Source organism: Tupaia chinensis, unplaced genomic scaffold (assembly GCF_000334495.1).
Source record: "Tupaia chinensis unplaced genomic scaffold, TupChi_1.0 Scaffold143787_1, whole genome shotgun sequence".
NCBI lineage: Eukaryota > Metazoa > Chordata > Mammalia > Scandentia > Tupaiidae > Tupaia > Tupaia belangeri.
The window spans coordinates 847,177-861,438 of record NW_006203636.1 but is presented as its reverse complement, the minus strand read 5'-3'; the positions used below and the strand labels follow the sequence as shown (position 1 = coordinate 861,438).

Below are 14,262 nucleotides of genomic sequence, written 5' to 3'. Positions count from 1 at the left end.
TTTTCCCAGTTTACTTCCATTTGGATCTTTAGAAATGATTTGAGAACAACTCCTTTATTGCCTGCATTGTTTTGGCTAAAACCTCTGAGGTTAACCTTATGGAATATCTTTTATAAATATTGTGACACTTATCTTTTGCCATTTTTATATTATTCTTGTTTTTGGCTTTTGACATGTTTACTCTGCTGGGTATTTTTTTTAGAGAGGAACTTCTAATGTTGACTCAATTTGCCATCCTTCGTATTTCCTGGACCTGAATGTCTGTATTTCTCTGTAGTCTTGGGAAATTTTCTAATTGCATTTCATTAAGTAGATTTTTCATACCTTTACCCATCTTTTCATTTTCCGAGATACCATTGCATATTCAGATGCTCAATGGTGTCCCAGATTTTATATATACAGTCTTCATTTTTAATTATTACTTTTTCTTTCTTTATGATGGCATGGACTAAATAGAAGGTTGTTATTTCAAGCTTCTCCAAGCTTCTTTCTTGTTTCCTCTGCATGGTCTGTTTTGTTGATACTCTCTACAGAGTTTTTTATCATCTGTATTGTATTCTTCATCTCCAGAGTTCTGGCTTTTGTTTCATTTCATTTAAGGCTTTTGCCATAAGTTATGTGTGTTTGCTGGAGAGATCCAGAGAAAAGGAAGGTGAGAAAGCCCAAGGAGGATGACCATGTGCCAATCCCTTCTCCTTTCTCCTCTCAGGATTTTGGGCATCCATGCACAGGGATGATTTTCAGGCTGCCAGGTCTGAGACTCAAACCACAGTTGGCCATGTGGGAGCCCAGTGCCTTAAGCACCATGCCACCTGGTGTTATCTATTTCTTTACTGAATTCCCCATTCTTACCACAGAATGATTTTCTCATCTCCTGGAATTGTCTGTTTTCTCTTGCATTTCATTTAGTTTTGTTAGGATCAATATTCTGAGTTTTATTTCCAATATATTGGTAATTTCCTGTATTCTGTCCATTGTTAGTGAGGTCTCTTCTTTTGTTGGAGAGATGTTTCCTTGTTTTTGTTTTGTTTGCATATTTCTTGTGTTCCTGCATTTTAGACACTATTCAAGTATGAAATTCTTGATTCATTGAGTAGTTCCTGTATTGTCCATGGGCAGATCACCCTACAGGATTCAAATGTAGCCCTGGCAAGGTCATCGAGTAGGGGACAGCAGTCAGTCATGTCTTACAATTCCAAACAGAGCTTGTGTAACTGGTTTTAATTTCTAGGGGTGTAGCAGGTCTTGGGACTTAAATGCAGCCTGGCAAAGCAGTCCAGTAGTTCCCCAGGGGGCAAGCCTATCTGTGATACCCATGAAGTAGGTACTATGCAGCCTACATAGAAAGCTCTGGGGTAGAGCAGCCCTCTAGACTGAACATGACCCTTGAAAGTGATTAGGAAAGGCAGGAAGTGAACTTTGCAAACTTTGAAAAGCTTCATCTATCTACCCTGCAAAACTTGGGCTGCCTGTATATGATTTTCAGATGCTTAGCAGCTCTCAGAACCTAAATGCTGCCCTGGCAAGGTGGTCTGGGAACAGCCAGAAGCAAATCTATCTGCAAGGCCCTAACCTAAGTCTTCAACCTATAAATTCAAGGATTTATCATTTTATAAATGTAGAACATATGCAAAATCCTGAGAGGAGAAAGGATTGTAGCATGGCCATCACCTCAGGGAAAAGAGAAGAATTTATCACTTTATTTCTCTCTCTCTGTCTGTCTGTCACTCTAGAGAATGTAGGTGCCTTATAGCAAAAAAAAAAAAAAAAAAGTTTTACAATTCATAAAATGTATAATCATATGCTGTTAGTACATGAAAAAATTCTAAATTGCTTGTTTTCTGGTAATTAAGATAACTATGAGTTAAAGATTATGGTTTTCATATATTTTCTGTTTTCTTTCCTTCCTTCCTTCCTTTCTTTCCTTTTTTTATTTCTCTTCCTTTCTTTTATTTGCCCGAGGATGCTTGCATTCGCTGGAAAGATAGTGATAGAGAAAGGGCAAGTAAAAAAAGCATTCTCTATGGGGCATGATCGTGCTTCAATACTTTCTCCATTTCTCCCTCTTCACAGGATTTCGGGCATGCACATACAGGTGCCTGATGTGTTTCTCAAACCACAGGGTCCAGGATTCAAATCATTCAGTTAGCCATAGTAAGATTCTACCACCTTAACCACCGTGTCATGGATTGGCCCTGTCATATGTATTTCTTTTATTTCCAAAGACAAAATCAGAAGTTTTATTGACTGAGAAAATAAAGGGAAGCAATGGTTGCATAGGTTTCAATTCCAGCTAACAGGATAGTGGCCATTAGGAAAATAATAAACTCACTAAGTATTTTGGACACGTTCAATTATAATATTCTGATAGCAGGTTTTATTGGAAATGTGGATCCAGAGCTGACAGACATTATATTTAGGAGTCATCCACAAACAGGTTTGGGAGGGCAAGAATATGGTGTGACTGTTGATGCGGCTGGAGCCCACGTGGCCAACTGCGTGGTTCATGTTCCTAACCCAGCAACTTGAAGATGTCAGTGTGTGCCCCAATATCCATGGCCATTCCCCCTGGGAGGGTGCACTCTCACTTTATCTGTCCCTGGCAAGCAAACCTGCACTATGGCAAATTTAAAAAAATAATAATAATTTGTTGAGGAACAAGTAATACATTGATAAGGGCATAGAGAATAATTTTAAGGGGGCTGAGGAGAAGAAGCAATATTTAGAAGATAACTGAAGAAAAATGCTCCCCGACCAACACACTGTCTCCCCCCTCCCAGTGCACAGGCCCTCTGGCAAATTAAAAGAAAACATACAGAATAGTATTAAGGGAATCTGTTGTCTGAAATAAGATTACATGTATGTATACCCAATATACATATATACAATAGTATATATGCTCTTCTTTCTTTTTCTTTGAGACATGGTCTTGCTATGTTGCTGGGGTACTTTCTCACTTTCCTCAAACTAACAGTCCTTTGCCTCAGCCTCCCAGTCTTGGACTATAGGCATGCACATATGACCTTGGCTTCTGCCCTTTGTATAGTCTCCTCTTTTTTGAAAGGCTTTACTGTCCAGTCTCAAGCCAAACCTCCTCCTTCACAGCCCCCACTCTACTCATCAAGTGTTAAAAGATATCTTCCTAAATTTCGCATTGTTCTCTTCTCCAGTAAAGTTCCACTCTGCAATTCCATTGCTTCATAAATCTGGCATGTGAGGTGTTAAGTGGTCTGCTGCAGTTTTCTCTTCTTCAGTCAGGGGTGCCAGCTCCACGTCTGTCTGCTTTTGTAGCTCTTGTATCATAGCCTAGTCTTATTCAAAGTTGCACAGATGCGGCTCTTAGTCTCTTTCTGTTCAACAGCAACTGGTTTAAAGCGTGCACACAAAGTTTGATACCGAGATTTTATTGCTGACAATTCCTTTAAGAGTGTAACTGGATTTTTCTCGCCTGCTGAATCAGGGTGATTGGTCTTGCTTTCATATTCCAGTCTGTACTGAATGTAATCCAGATCAGAGTCAGCTTTCTGGAACATCAGTTCCAGCTTATCAACCTCCGCCTCCATGTTGAATAGTTCTGTCATATGTATTTCTACATGTAAAATGTACCAAATAAACGTGTTTTTGAAGAAAACATTTATAAAAGCACAAAATGTATTCTTTTATTGATAAAAAATTCATTTAATCTGAATCAGAGGTATTTAAACTTTCTTAAAGGAGACAAATAAAGAAAAACAAGGTAGAAAGAAAACAGTAAATATGTAAGAGATATGGAAATAAAGTCATAGGTGTGATCATGTATTTTTGGCAATAAACATTAAAAGGAAAGAAAATTTCCATACAGGGAAGAATTTTGTATAGTAAAAAAATTTTGCCCCAAAGTAAAGTAACTGGATTTCAGAGGAGAGGAAGAAAGAGCAGATGCTAAAAGTTTAAAGTATTTTTTTGATGATTTGATTTATATCAGAAAGGGTCTGAGAAAGAATTGCAAAAAGAATTGTGAAGATAATTTTATAAAAAGAATTTTAATTTATATGTTGGCAAAAACTAGAAAGATAAAATTATTTTTAAGTTTTTATAAAAATCAAGTAAAGAGTTATGTTTTCTCTGTGTTAAAACAACTTGGCTTTCTGGGAACCAGCAGTTAGCGTAATGACTATGTCGCTGGACTCCCACGTAGTCGACCATGGTTCGTGTCCCGGACCCAGTGGCTTAAAACTCACGCCGGGCACGTGTGCGTGTGTGCCCAAGATCCCGAGAGGAGAATGGAGGAGAAGGGATTGCGGCGTGACCATCCCCCCTGAGGGGTGATTTCTTGCTTTCTGTCTCTATGTCTCTCTCTGTCTGTGTGGCAAGCGCACGCGCCCTATAGCAAAAACCTCTCCAAAAAAAAAAAAAACATGGCTTTCTTAAAGCACTGTTCTGTTCCTAGGAAAAAAAAATCTCACATAAATCCTCTCAAAGATCTCTTGGCCATCTTCCCTGGGAGGTGATTTCTCACTTTCTGTCTCGCTGTCTCGCTGTCTCTCTCCAGTGAGCACACATGCCCTAAGGCAAAAGCCTTAAAAATTAATGTAAATAAATAAGCAAATAAATAAATAAATATATTTTGAAGGTCATGCTATAACATGTTTTTATAGCTTTTTTATAAATTAAGATTTTTGAAGAGTAAAGATTACTTTGAACCATCAATGTGAATTCATGATGATGCTATTTACACCCTAAAGTACACAAACTAGACGTGGTGTGCAACGAAGTGCTAGCATCTCTTACAAAGAGGACGTGATTACCACTTGTAATTGCATTCAACAACCACTTCTCTATCTAGATTGTTGATGAAGGTAGGGAGAAAATATTTACAATGCATTTTAAAATAGAAGCATAATTTATTAGATTCACATGGAAGGATAATGAGAGTTACTAATAAGAGGAATAGATGAAATATAGTGTGGCTTTTAATAGTACATCAATTACAGATTGTTGATAAAGGTAGGGAAATATGTTTGGAATGTCTTTTAAGTATAAGTAAGCATAGTTCATTAGGTTTAGGTGGATAATGAGAACTACTGATAAGTGGAATAGATCAAATACAGAGTGGCTTTTAATAGTGAAATAAATTATAGAAGACATGTAAAAAAATACAGAAATATTAAGAATTGAATGTCCTTTTATATCTTTTTTTTTTTTTGAGAGGATTTTGCTATAGGGCATGTGCGCTCTCCAGAAAGACAGAGAGAGACAGAGAGACAGAAAGTGAGAAATTACTCCCCAGGGGGGGACGGCCATGCCTCAATCCCTTCTGCTCCATTCTCCTCTCAGGTTCTTGGGCACCCATGCACAGGAGCCTGGAGTGAGTTTAAGCCACTGGGTCCGGGACTCAAACCACAGTAGACTACATGGGAGTCTACAGACCTAGCCATTATGCTAATTGCTGGTCCCCCTTCTATATCTTTTTACAAGAGTACACAAAGAGTACCTTGTACTTTGATTACTTGTGCTAAAACATTTAAGAAATGCTCTGTGACAGAGATCAATCAAAATCTGGTATATCACACAGGTATCCTAAATCCTTCTGTGATATGCGTATGCTCACATATGAGGTCTCACTCGATTATAAGTTGGATAGGAAGGAACACTATAGATGTGACATATACAAAATTACATCACATGGTATATTTTGAAATCTCTTATACAACTGGTGTGGAATTGTATTAGATGCCAGTGACTCACAATTTTTTTTTAGCCAATTTTAAGATAGTTGTTAGTATCTATTTCTTGATATTCAAGTGAACCATGAAATATAATGAAAACGAGAGGATTTGCCTTTTGTAGAAGGTACCCGTCTTAATCTATTTTTGTTTTGCTAACCAAAATACCTGAAACTGGGCAATTTTATAGAGAAAATAGGCGTTTACTTACCCACTCACAATTCAGGTGACTGGAAAGTTCAATGTCCTAGGCATATAACGTGGCAGAGAGAAGCACAGAGAATGGCAGGTATGTGCAGAAAGAGAGAGCTTCTGACTAATCTTTCTTTTATAATAAATAGCTTTGGTGAGAACTCACCTCTTCTCAAAAGTGCTGGAACCCAGTGGGTCTCATAAGACATTAGTATCTACTCATGAGATTGCCATCTCAATGATGCAATCACCTTAAGCCAATCACTGCACAATAAGCCTTACCCTGGAATATCATAAAGGAATTAGCTTTTACTTACTACCTTTATAATACAGTCAATAATTAAGTCCTAACACATGAATTTCTAGAAAATAAATTTAAACAATAGTGGTAGCCAAAGAACAAAAACACTGCTATCCAGAGGAAGTGTCATAGCAAATGAAACTACTTTAGAAAATGTCAGGGAAAATGTAAATACACTTTGAAAAAATAGTGTGAAGAAATACATAAAAGCTATTTATGGTAGCCAAAAGATATTTTTTTGGAACATAACAAATTAAGTTCAGAGAGAGTATTTTTGGTTTGGTTTGATTTGGTTTTTGGATTTGATTGGAATTTATTGTATAGATTCTTTTTTTACTTATTTTATTTATTTTACATTTATTCAATAAACATCACCACAACATACAAAATGTAATTTCCCATTCAGAATAGTGACTTAAACATACAAGTTATCATCAACAAATAATTTTTCTCTTCTTGTTTCTTATGTGTGTGCGTGTGTGTGTATGAGTGTGTGTGTGTGTGTACAAATTTTTTTCTCCTATTTCTCGCCCTGCCATTTACCACCCTCCTCCCATATTTTCTCTGCTATTTACAATTGTTTTTTCTATTCCTTTTTCCCCAAAATTTTATTGATTCCCAAAATATCTTAATCTCAATACTTTCAGTTAAAAGTTTAACTGACATATACATACCTGTGAACATATGTCTGATTTTAGGCATGAAACTCCATGAGTAGAATGAATATACTATTAAGTAGCACCTAGCTGAGGCTATATAGCTTACTGTTGTTCTTAAATAGGTATTATTATTATTTTTAATGAATATATTTTTTATTTCAAGAAAAGCAGTTATGCTTTAATAAACCAAAGTAAAAAAAAAAAAATGTTAAGAGTAGTTTACTTAAGACTTAAAGCCAGGAAACAGGTTAGGATTCTGTTCAAATAGCAGGTACATGAACCTATCGACATCTCAAGAGAAGACACAAATCCTTAAATCTGGTAAAAACAACATAGACAAAAATCAGTAATGTTTTACTAACAAGTCATAAAATTCTATTTCACCAGTTCAGTCTCATGTAATTAATCTCTCTTCTGTTGTGATTTCATCTCTCTGTTTAAATTCTGGAAAGTTAACATTCAACTCCAGACTTGTCCCTACCATTAAGTTGGCCATTTTCTTGGTTGTTTTTGAACTCTTACTTCTGTGTGTCTGTATTTAGTTTTCTTGGTATAGCACTCCTTTCAGAACTTCTTGGAGAACTGACCTGGTGTGGGTAAATTATTACAAGTTTTGTTTATCTGAGAATGTTCTTCGCTTTTCTTCCCATATAAAAGATCATCTTGACGGGTATACTATTCTCTTGAGTATATTTTCCCGTTCTTTCTTTGCTCTCATTGTTTCCAATGAAAGGTCCGCCATTAGCCTGATGGGATATCACACTCTGTAAGTAACTTGATACTTCTCTCTTACCAACTTTATTATCCTGTCTTTGTCTATGGTTTTGGTCAATATTCTATAATGTGTCTTGGAGAAGATCTTCTTGGGTTGATTCTATTTGGGGCCCTTTGTATTTCTTGGGTCTGGATCTTTGAATGCCTCTCTAGGTTTGGAAATTTTTCTTCCAGGATTTCATGGAATAGATTATCAATGCCCTAATTAGTCTCTTCACCTTCTGGGATATCGATTATCTGTATGTTTGTACATTTAATTTCTCATATATTACTCTAAGTTTTTTAGGCTATTTTCTCAGTGTTCATGGTGGATTTTTCTAGGCCAATGATTCTGTCTTCTGCATTTGAGATTCGATCTTCTATGTGATCTAGTCTGCTTTTAATACTTTCAAGGGAGGTTTCGATTTCCTGTGTTACAGCCTTCATCTCTAACAGTTCCATTTGATTCTTTTTTTCGATGTATATTTCCTCTTTCAGATCGTGCAAGAACTTCCTCACCTCCTGAAACTTGTTAGCTCTTCTCTCCTGTCTCTTCTGGATTTCATTGTCTTCCTTTGCTTGCATCTTCGTTAACTTTCTCACTATGAATATTTTAAATTCTTTGTCAGACATTCTCATGAGTTTCATTTTACTGTCTGTGGATGAAGAGGAGTTATTCTTTTTCCTTGGAGGAGAGATATTTTCATGGTTTATCATACTTCTTGTGTCCCTGCTATGATTTCTGATTACCTGATGGGTTATACATTTCTTCCTAATTTCTTGAAGTTCAGTCTAAGTATTCAGAAATGTGCAGGAGAAGGTGATCTGCAATCTCTCTACCATTCCATTTTTCCTCCTTTTTGTATCAGATTCAGTGGGAATTGAAGAATATTCTGACCCTAATAGTAATCAGGTGTTTGGCTCTGATTCACTTAAACCTGTCTAGACACTCAGTGTGGGGAGACTGAGAGCAAAATGATGAAGTTAAAAGAAAACAGAGAAAGAGGGAAAAAATGAAAATAGAAAAGGCAATAAAAATTTTGTTTTTTCTTTTTAGAAAGCAAAAACCAAAAAATGAAAACCATGTGGCACAATTTTTCACAGCTCAAGTTCAGTAAGCATTTCAGAAGATCTGAATTTCTGCCTCTCCTAAATGGGAGGGGGAAAAAAAACAAGAATTAGCAACATAAAGGAAGGACTGAGAGTCAGGAGAATACCTTTAAATTTTTTAAAAATAAATAAAAAAAAAAGAAAAATTAAAAAAATTAAAGACAGACAGAGACAGAGAGAAGGATACAGATGCCCTACCAACTTTCTATATTGGAATCTCGAGTTTCAGCAGAAAATCTTCAGTAGCCAGTCTTATTCCTGAAAGTAATTTTTTTTTTTTTGAGAGGTTTTTGCTATAGGGCGCGTGCACTCGCCAGACAGACAGTGAGAGACAGAGAGATAGAAAGCAGGAAATCACCCCCCAGGGGGGATGGCCACGCCGCAATCCCTTCTCCTCCATTCTCCTCTTGGGATCTTGGGCACGCACGCACACGCGCCCGGTGTGAGTTTAAGCCACCGGGTCCGGGACTCGAACCGCGGTCGACTACGTGGGAGTCCAGCGACATAGCCATTACGCTAACTGCTGGTCCCCCTGAAAGTAATTTTTCACACCCCAAGTTCAGTAAGCATGTCAGTAGATCTGAGTTTCTGCCTCTCCACTTTCTAGTTTGGGATCTGTAGGGTGAAATTTCAGCAGAAATCTTTAGTAGTCAGTCTTATTCCTGAAAGTAATTTTTCACAGCTCAAGGTCAGTAAGCATCTCATCAGAGAGAGTTTTTATGAAGACATTAGGACTGGTGTATTTTTGTGTAGAGTTGTGTGGAATTTTTTAATAAAAAGAACAATTCCCTTTCTTTTAATATGTTACTGTGTTTGTAGGGAATAAAGAACCAAAATAAACAGATAAAAAGTCCACAAAAAGGCTATTTTTACTAGGAAGATAAAGATATACTCAAAAGTTGGAGAAATATTCAGTGTAATGTTTTAATTATGAAGGGTAGTAAAATAAAAAAACAATCTAGACCTAATATTTAGTCCTACTGCCATATGTAATATATAATTTCTGGTGCTTTATATTGTTTATATTACAATATGATATATATATTACTGTCATGATAAATTACATCTTTGGTTTAATACAATGCACTCTAAAATTCCTATATAGATATGTTGGAACTAATCATGGTTAGGTGTATTGAAAATCAAATCAAAATAGTAACACTAATTTTGGTTCCGAAAGATAAAAAAGAATTATCTCACACATGTTTAGCCTACTCTTTAGAAAAAAATCACTCAACACCTAAAAGTACATATAACTTGTAGTGCAATAGAGACATTGTCACAGATATTAAATATTGGAGTCAACTAACAATGAAAGTTAACACATGGTTTAAATGCAAGTGAGAAGAATTGTGTTGTTGCTAATGGAGAAACAGACCAATGGAGACTGAACATTTCAGACAGAAATGTAATGACTGACTAATTCCCAATGTCCTTAGAATCAATAATTCAACCAGGAACAGAGTTTAAGTTAATGTTGACATGTAGATCTCACAATAGACTGGTGAAAAGGCCTGATCTATTTACCATTAAGAATAGTCAATCAGCTCAAAACTATTCAAGACTGCTGGATCAAGTCCAAAGACCCTGCTTTGAACTTTGGAACAACTTCAGACAGGCAGGATTTGTTTGATTGGGAAAATATCTGACCACGTAGGGTCCTCCTGTGTCCATTGATCACTATGTATGTAAATGGACTGAGTTGCTTATACTTCAATAATGCTATTGGAGCCTTTAAATTTTCTTATTGGTTCTCAAAAACCAGATCTGAGAATAAACTAAGAAGAAGATGCCTTATCTGACAATATATACACAAACTCATCTAACTACTAATCACTATTTATCTGCTACTCAGACAGGCAGATGTAACCTTCTCATATAGCTACAGCCTAGAGACAGAGATGGATTCTGGGAAAAGTTATAGAGGAAACTTGGTTCTTCTGTTTCTTTTTCTTTTGTTGTCAACCTAATACGGGTTCCATCTTCTATGTATTCAGTTTGCAATTGCTATAAAATATCAAATCATCTGGGGTCAGCAGGTGGCAAAATGGTTAAGGTGCTAGACTCCCACATGGTTGATTGTGGTTTGAGTCCGTGACTCGGCAGCTTGAAACTCATGCCAGGCATGTATGCAGGCATGCCCAAAAATCCTGAGAGGAGAATGGAGGTTAAGGGACTGCAGAATGGCCATCCCTCCTGGATGTTGATTTCTCACTTTCTGTCTGTCTGTCTCTCCAAAAGTCTCTCTCTCAAAAAAAAAAGTTGAATAATCTAGAATCTACTTAAACTCCACGTTTATTATCTTAGGTTTTCCCTTAAACCATTGGTTTTCCTGTATTGTTAGTACTTCTTAAATAATTCATATTTCCTCCCATCTAAGATATGTCATAATTCTTTCGTACCTTTAGACTTTACACTTGACACTTACCCCCTCACCACTATACTGTGAACACTGCAACTGGCAACGTCAGCATAGTTTCTTAGCAGCTCCTAAATGTGTGGTTTCATCTTATCTATTGACAGCTTTTACTAAAAATTTGACTCAAGGGAAGGTTTCAGTGCTCTTCATTGGAAAAAATCTTTAATGCTAAGAAATAAGGTTTACATTGACTGAAAATTTACCTTTTAATTAGTTGTACTGATTTTTTTCTCATGAAGACATTATTTTTAATGAGAGAAAGAGAGAGTGCAAATGCAGGAAAGAGAAATAGCTATTTTTGACAAAATTTTGTCACATTGCAATCCTTCTGCCCCAGCCTCTCTGCCCCAGCCTCCCAGTTTGCTAAAACCACAGGCATGTCACTTTAGATTGGGCCAGATACTGATCTGAGGTCTCCCATACAGCCTTAGCTGTAGTGCAGTGGAGTACTTCCACTTGCAGTGCATGAAAAAGCTACTGTGATTTTTACATCTAAAAAATACACATTTTCTTTCTTTTTTTTTTTTTTTTTGGAGAGATTTTTTTCGCTATAGGGCGTGTGCGCTCGCCAGACAGACAGAGAGAAACACAGAGACAGAAAGCGAGAAATCACCTCCCCAGAGGGGATGGTCATGCTGCAATCCCTTCTCCTCCATTGTCCTCTCGGGATCTTGGGCACACATGCACACGCGCCCGGCGTGAATTTTAAGCCACCGGGTACGGTACGCGAACCGTGGTTGACTACGTGGGAGTCCAGCGACATAGCCATTATGCTAACTGCTGGTTCCCAAAAATACTCATTTTCTGAAGACAAAATATGTAAATGTTTAGAAATAGTAGTTGTGAATCACAAACTGAAGAGTAAGAAGTAAACAGAAACTTACTGCTATGGACTTTTTATATATTTTGCCTAATAATAAAAGGTGAAAAATTTAGAACACCTACTAACATAACGTGATTAAGTAAAAACATCTGTCCTATTACTGACTGATCACTAAACTACACTGACCCAGACTAAATATAAAGCAGAAAATTCTAAAAAAGAAATATCAGAGGCAGTATACTACCAGGAAAGTAGAATTTGCAGATTTAGTCCTGATAACTCACTACAGCAAATAAAGAAACTCAAAATCAAGCAAAAGATCAGAAACAATAACTACCTCTATAAGGGATTCTGAATACAGAGTAGCTATAATGTATTAACTAAAGTGAGAACAGTATTACAGGAAATGATTAGTGAAGATCTTCAGGTAAAAGAGCCACCTTAGGGAAAACTTAAGTCTGCATACACACACAAACACACACAAATGAACACTGGTATAGGTAATATGCAGCTAATTACAAAACCCAGTACAAATATATTTTACCTTATTATCTCTTCATAGATTGAAGAAACAACAGCATAATGCAATAGAGATACAATTGGATGTTTGTTTTAATTGTAACATATGAAATGTAATACGTGTGACTTACAACACAAAATAGGGGAGAAAATGGAACAATATTGGAATATGAAATGATACTACATATTTTAAGAAATAAAAATGAGCTGGTTAGAAATGAGCTATGAAGCCTGGAAAAGTTATAGAGGAAAGACAGTGGAGATGATTGACTGTCTCCCTGTAACTGGTTACCGAAATAAACTCTCTTCTCCAACATCTGCCTCTCATTGTGTTGACCATGAACAGCTGCTAGACTTACCTGGCTGGTACCGGCATGGTGAGCAGGATCAAGTGACAGAAATTACCACTGGAAACTCCCTGGGGCTGCCAGAACCTGTTTAGTTAGGGGGACTCTCTGGGTGTTTGCTGCTGGGATCTGCCACTGGCTTCAGCTGGAGAAAGAATGGAGCTTGGAACAGACATGCTCACTTCTGATTAGTGAAACTGGATTGTAAGCTGACTTTGGCAAGCATGTTGGGGAATCAGGCTCATCTAAGCTGTGCCCTGGTGCAGCTTTGCCTCTGTTTCCTGAGAATTGCTGAATGTTAAGAAGCCCTAGGTACGAGTGGCAGTGAGGATCCAAGCCATAAATTCATCACACCAAAGTGAATCCACCTGGAGTATTGCACCTGGAGGGTTGGGGGAGAGTGTGTGTGTGTGTGTGTGTGTGTGTGTGTGTGTGTGTAATTGTATAGCTGGTGAAAATAGTGCAACTTTTTTTTGTATGTCCTGTGAGGATCTCTTTTGTTCTTTTTTCAATTTTATTATTATTATCATAATCTTTATATTACATTGAATCACATATATCTTTACAGTGCATTATATTTATATTTCTGGCTTGATTACCATGCGTATCAGTCAAGACAAAGACATTACTATCCACATCATCATCATCAAATAGCTTTGCATCGTTTCTTTCCGATTATTCTTATTATTTATTCTCACTTTTTTAAACATTAAATCACTATATATTTTGTATAAATATAAAATTTTTAATAGAAAGTTTTATAAGAAAATTGATGTTATCACCAAGGTTGAATTATGTGTAATGATTGACATCCAAAGCAATAACATAAGTATACCCCTGAACAGAGACTATTACAGAATCTTTGCTTATGAAACTTTTCTGACTTTCTACTCTGGACCCAAATATTATAATAATGGAATGATCATTTTAGTACAAATTTAGTTATGTAAATTTTAATAAAATGTAACTTTTTAATTAAAGACCAAGTTGTTCGCCCTTCTATAAACAATAAATGAAAGCATTGTACTCTCTTGGAGTGATTACAATTAATTTCAAAGTGTAAGACAGGTGGTCTGATTATGATTTGCTGTAGCATAGAAATTTGTGAGTTGGTATCATTTATCTCTTTCAGAAGAATGTAATATTATCTCATTGAAGATAGTTTCTTTTCCTCCTCTCCTATAGGATGCTTATTATATCTTCATTGAAATTTTTAGTATATTTCATTTAACTCGTAGTCTCGTCTATGTCATCCCCTTTTTTTTCATCTTAATATGGATTTTCCAAACCACCAATATTATCTTCTGCTGTATTCAATAGCAATGGATTATTAAAATCCCTTTATTAGTTTCTTTAGTTGCATTATTCTACTTTTAGAATGTCCATCAATTCTACTAACTGTATTTTTTCCTTTATTTATTCTGTAAGTGAGAG

General features: G+C 36.3%; 1 protein-coding gene and 1 pseudogene across 1 annotated transcript in view; both read right to left on the bottom strand.

Moving 5' to 3' along the window:
* The window catches only part of LOC102492810 (amine sulfotransferase), a 38,102-nt gene extending 25,089 nt beyond the window's left edge, over window positions 1–13,013 (bottom strand). Inside the window, exon 1 of the mRNA XM_006165001.3 lies at window positions 12,841–13,013. The gene's annotated coding sequence lies outside the window, so the exon portion shown is untranslated. The remainder of the gene's footprint in view (window positions 1–12,840) is intronic.
* On the bottom strand, window positions 2,961–3,926 carry LOC102493516 (spindle and kinetochore-associated protein 2-like; annotated as a pseudogene).
* Window positions 13,014–14,262: the final 1,249 nt, after the last annotated feature.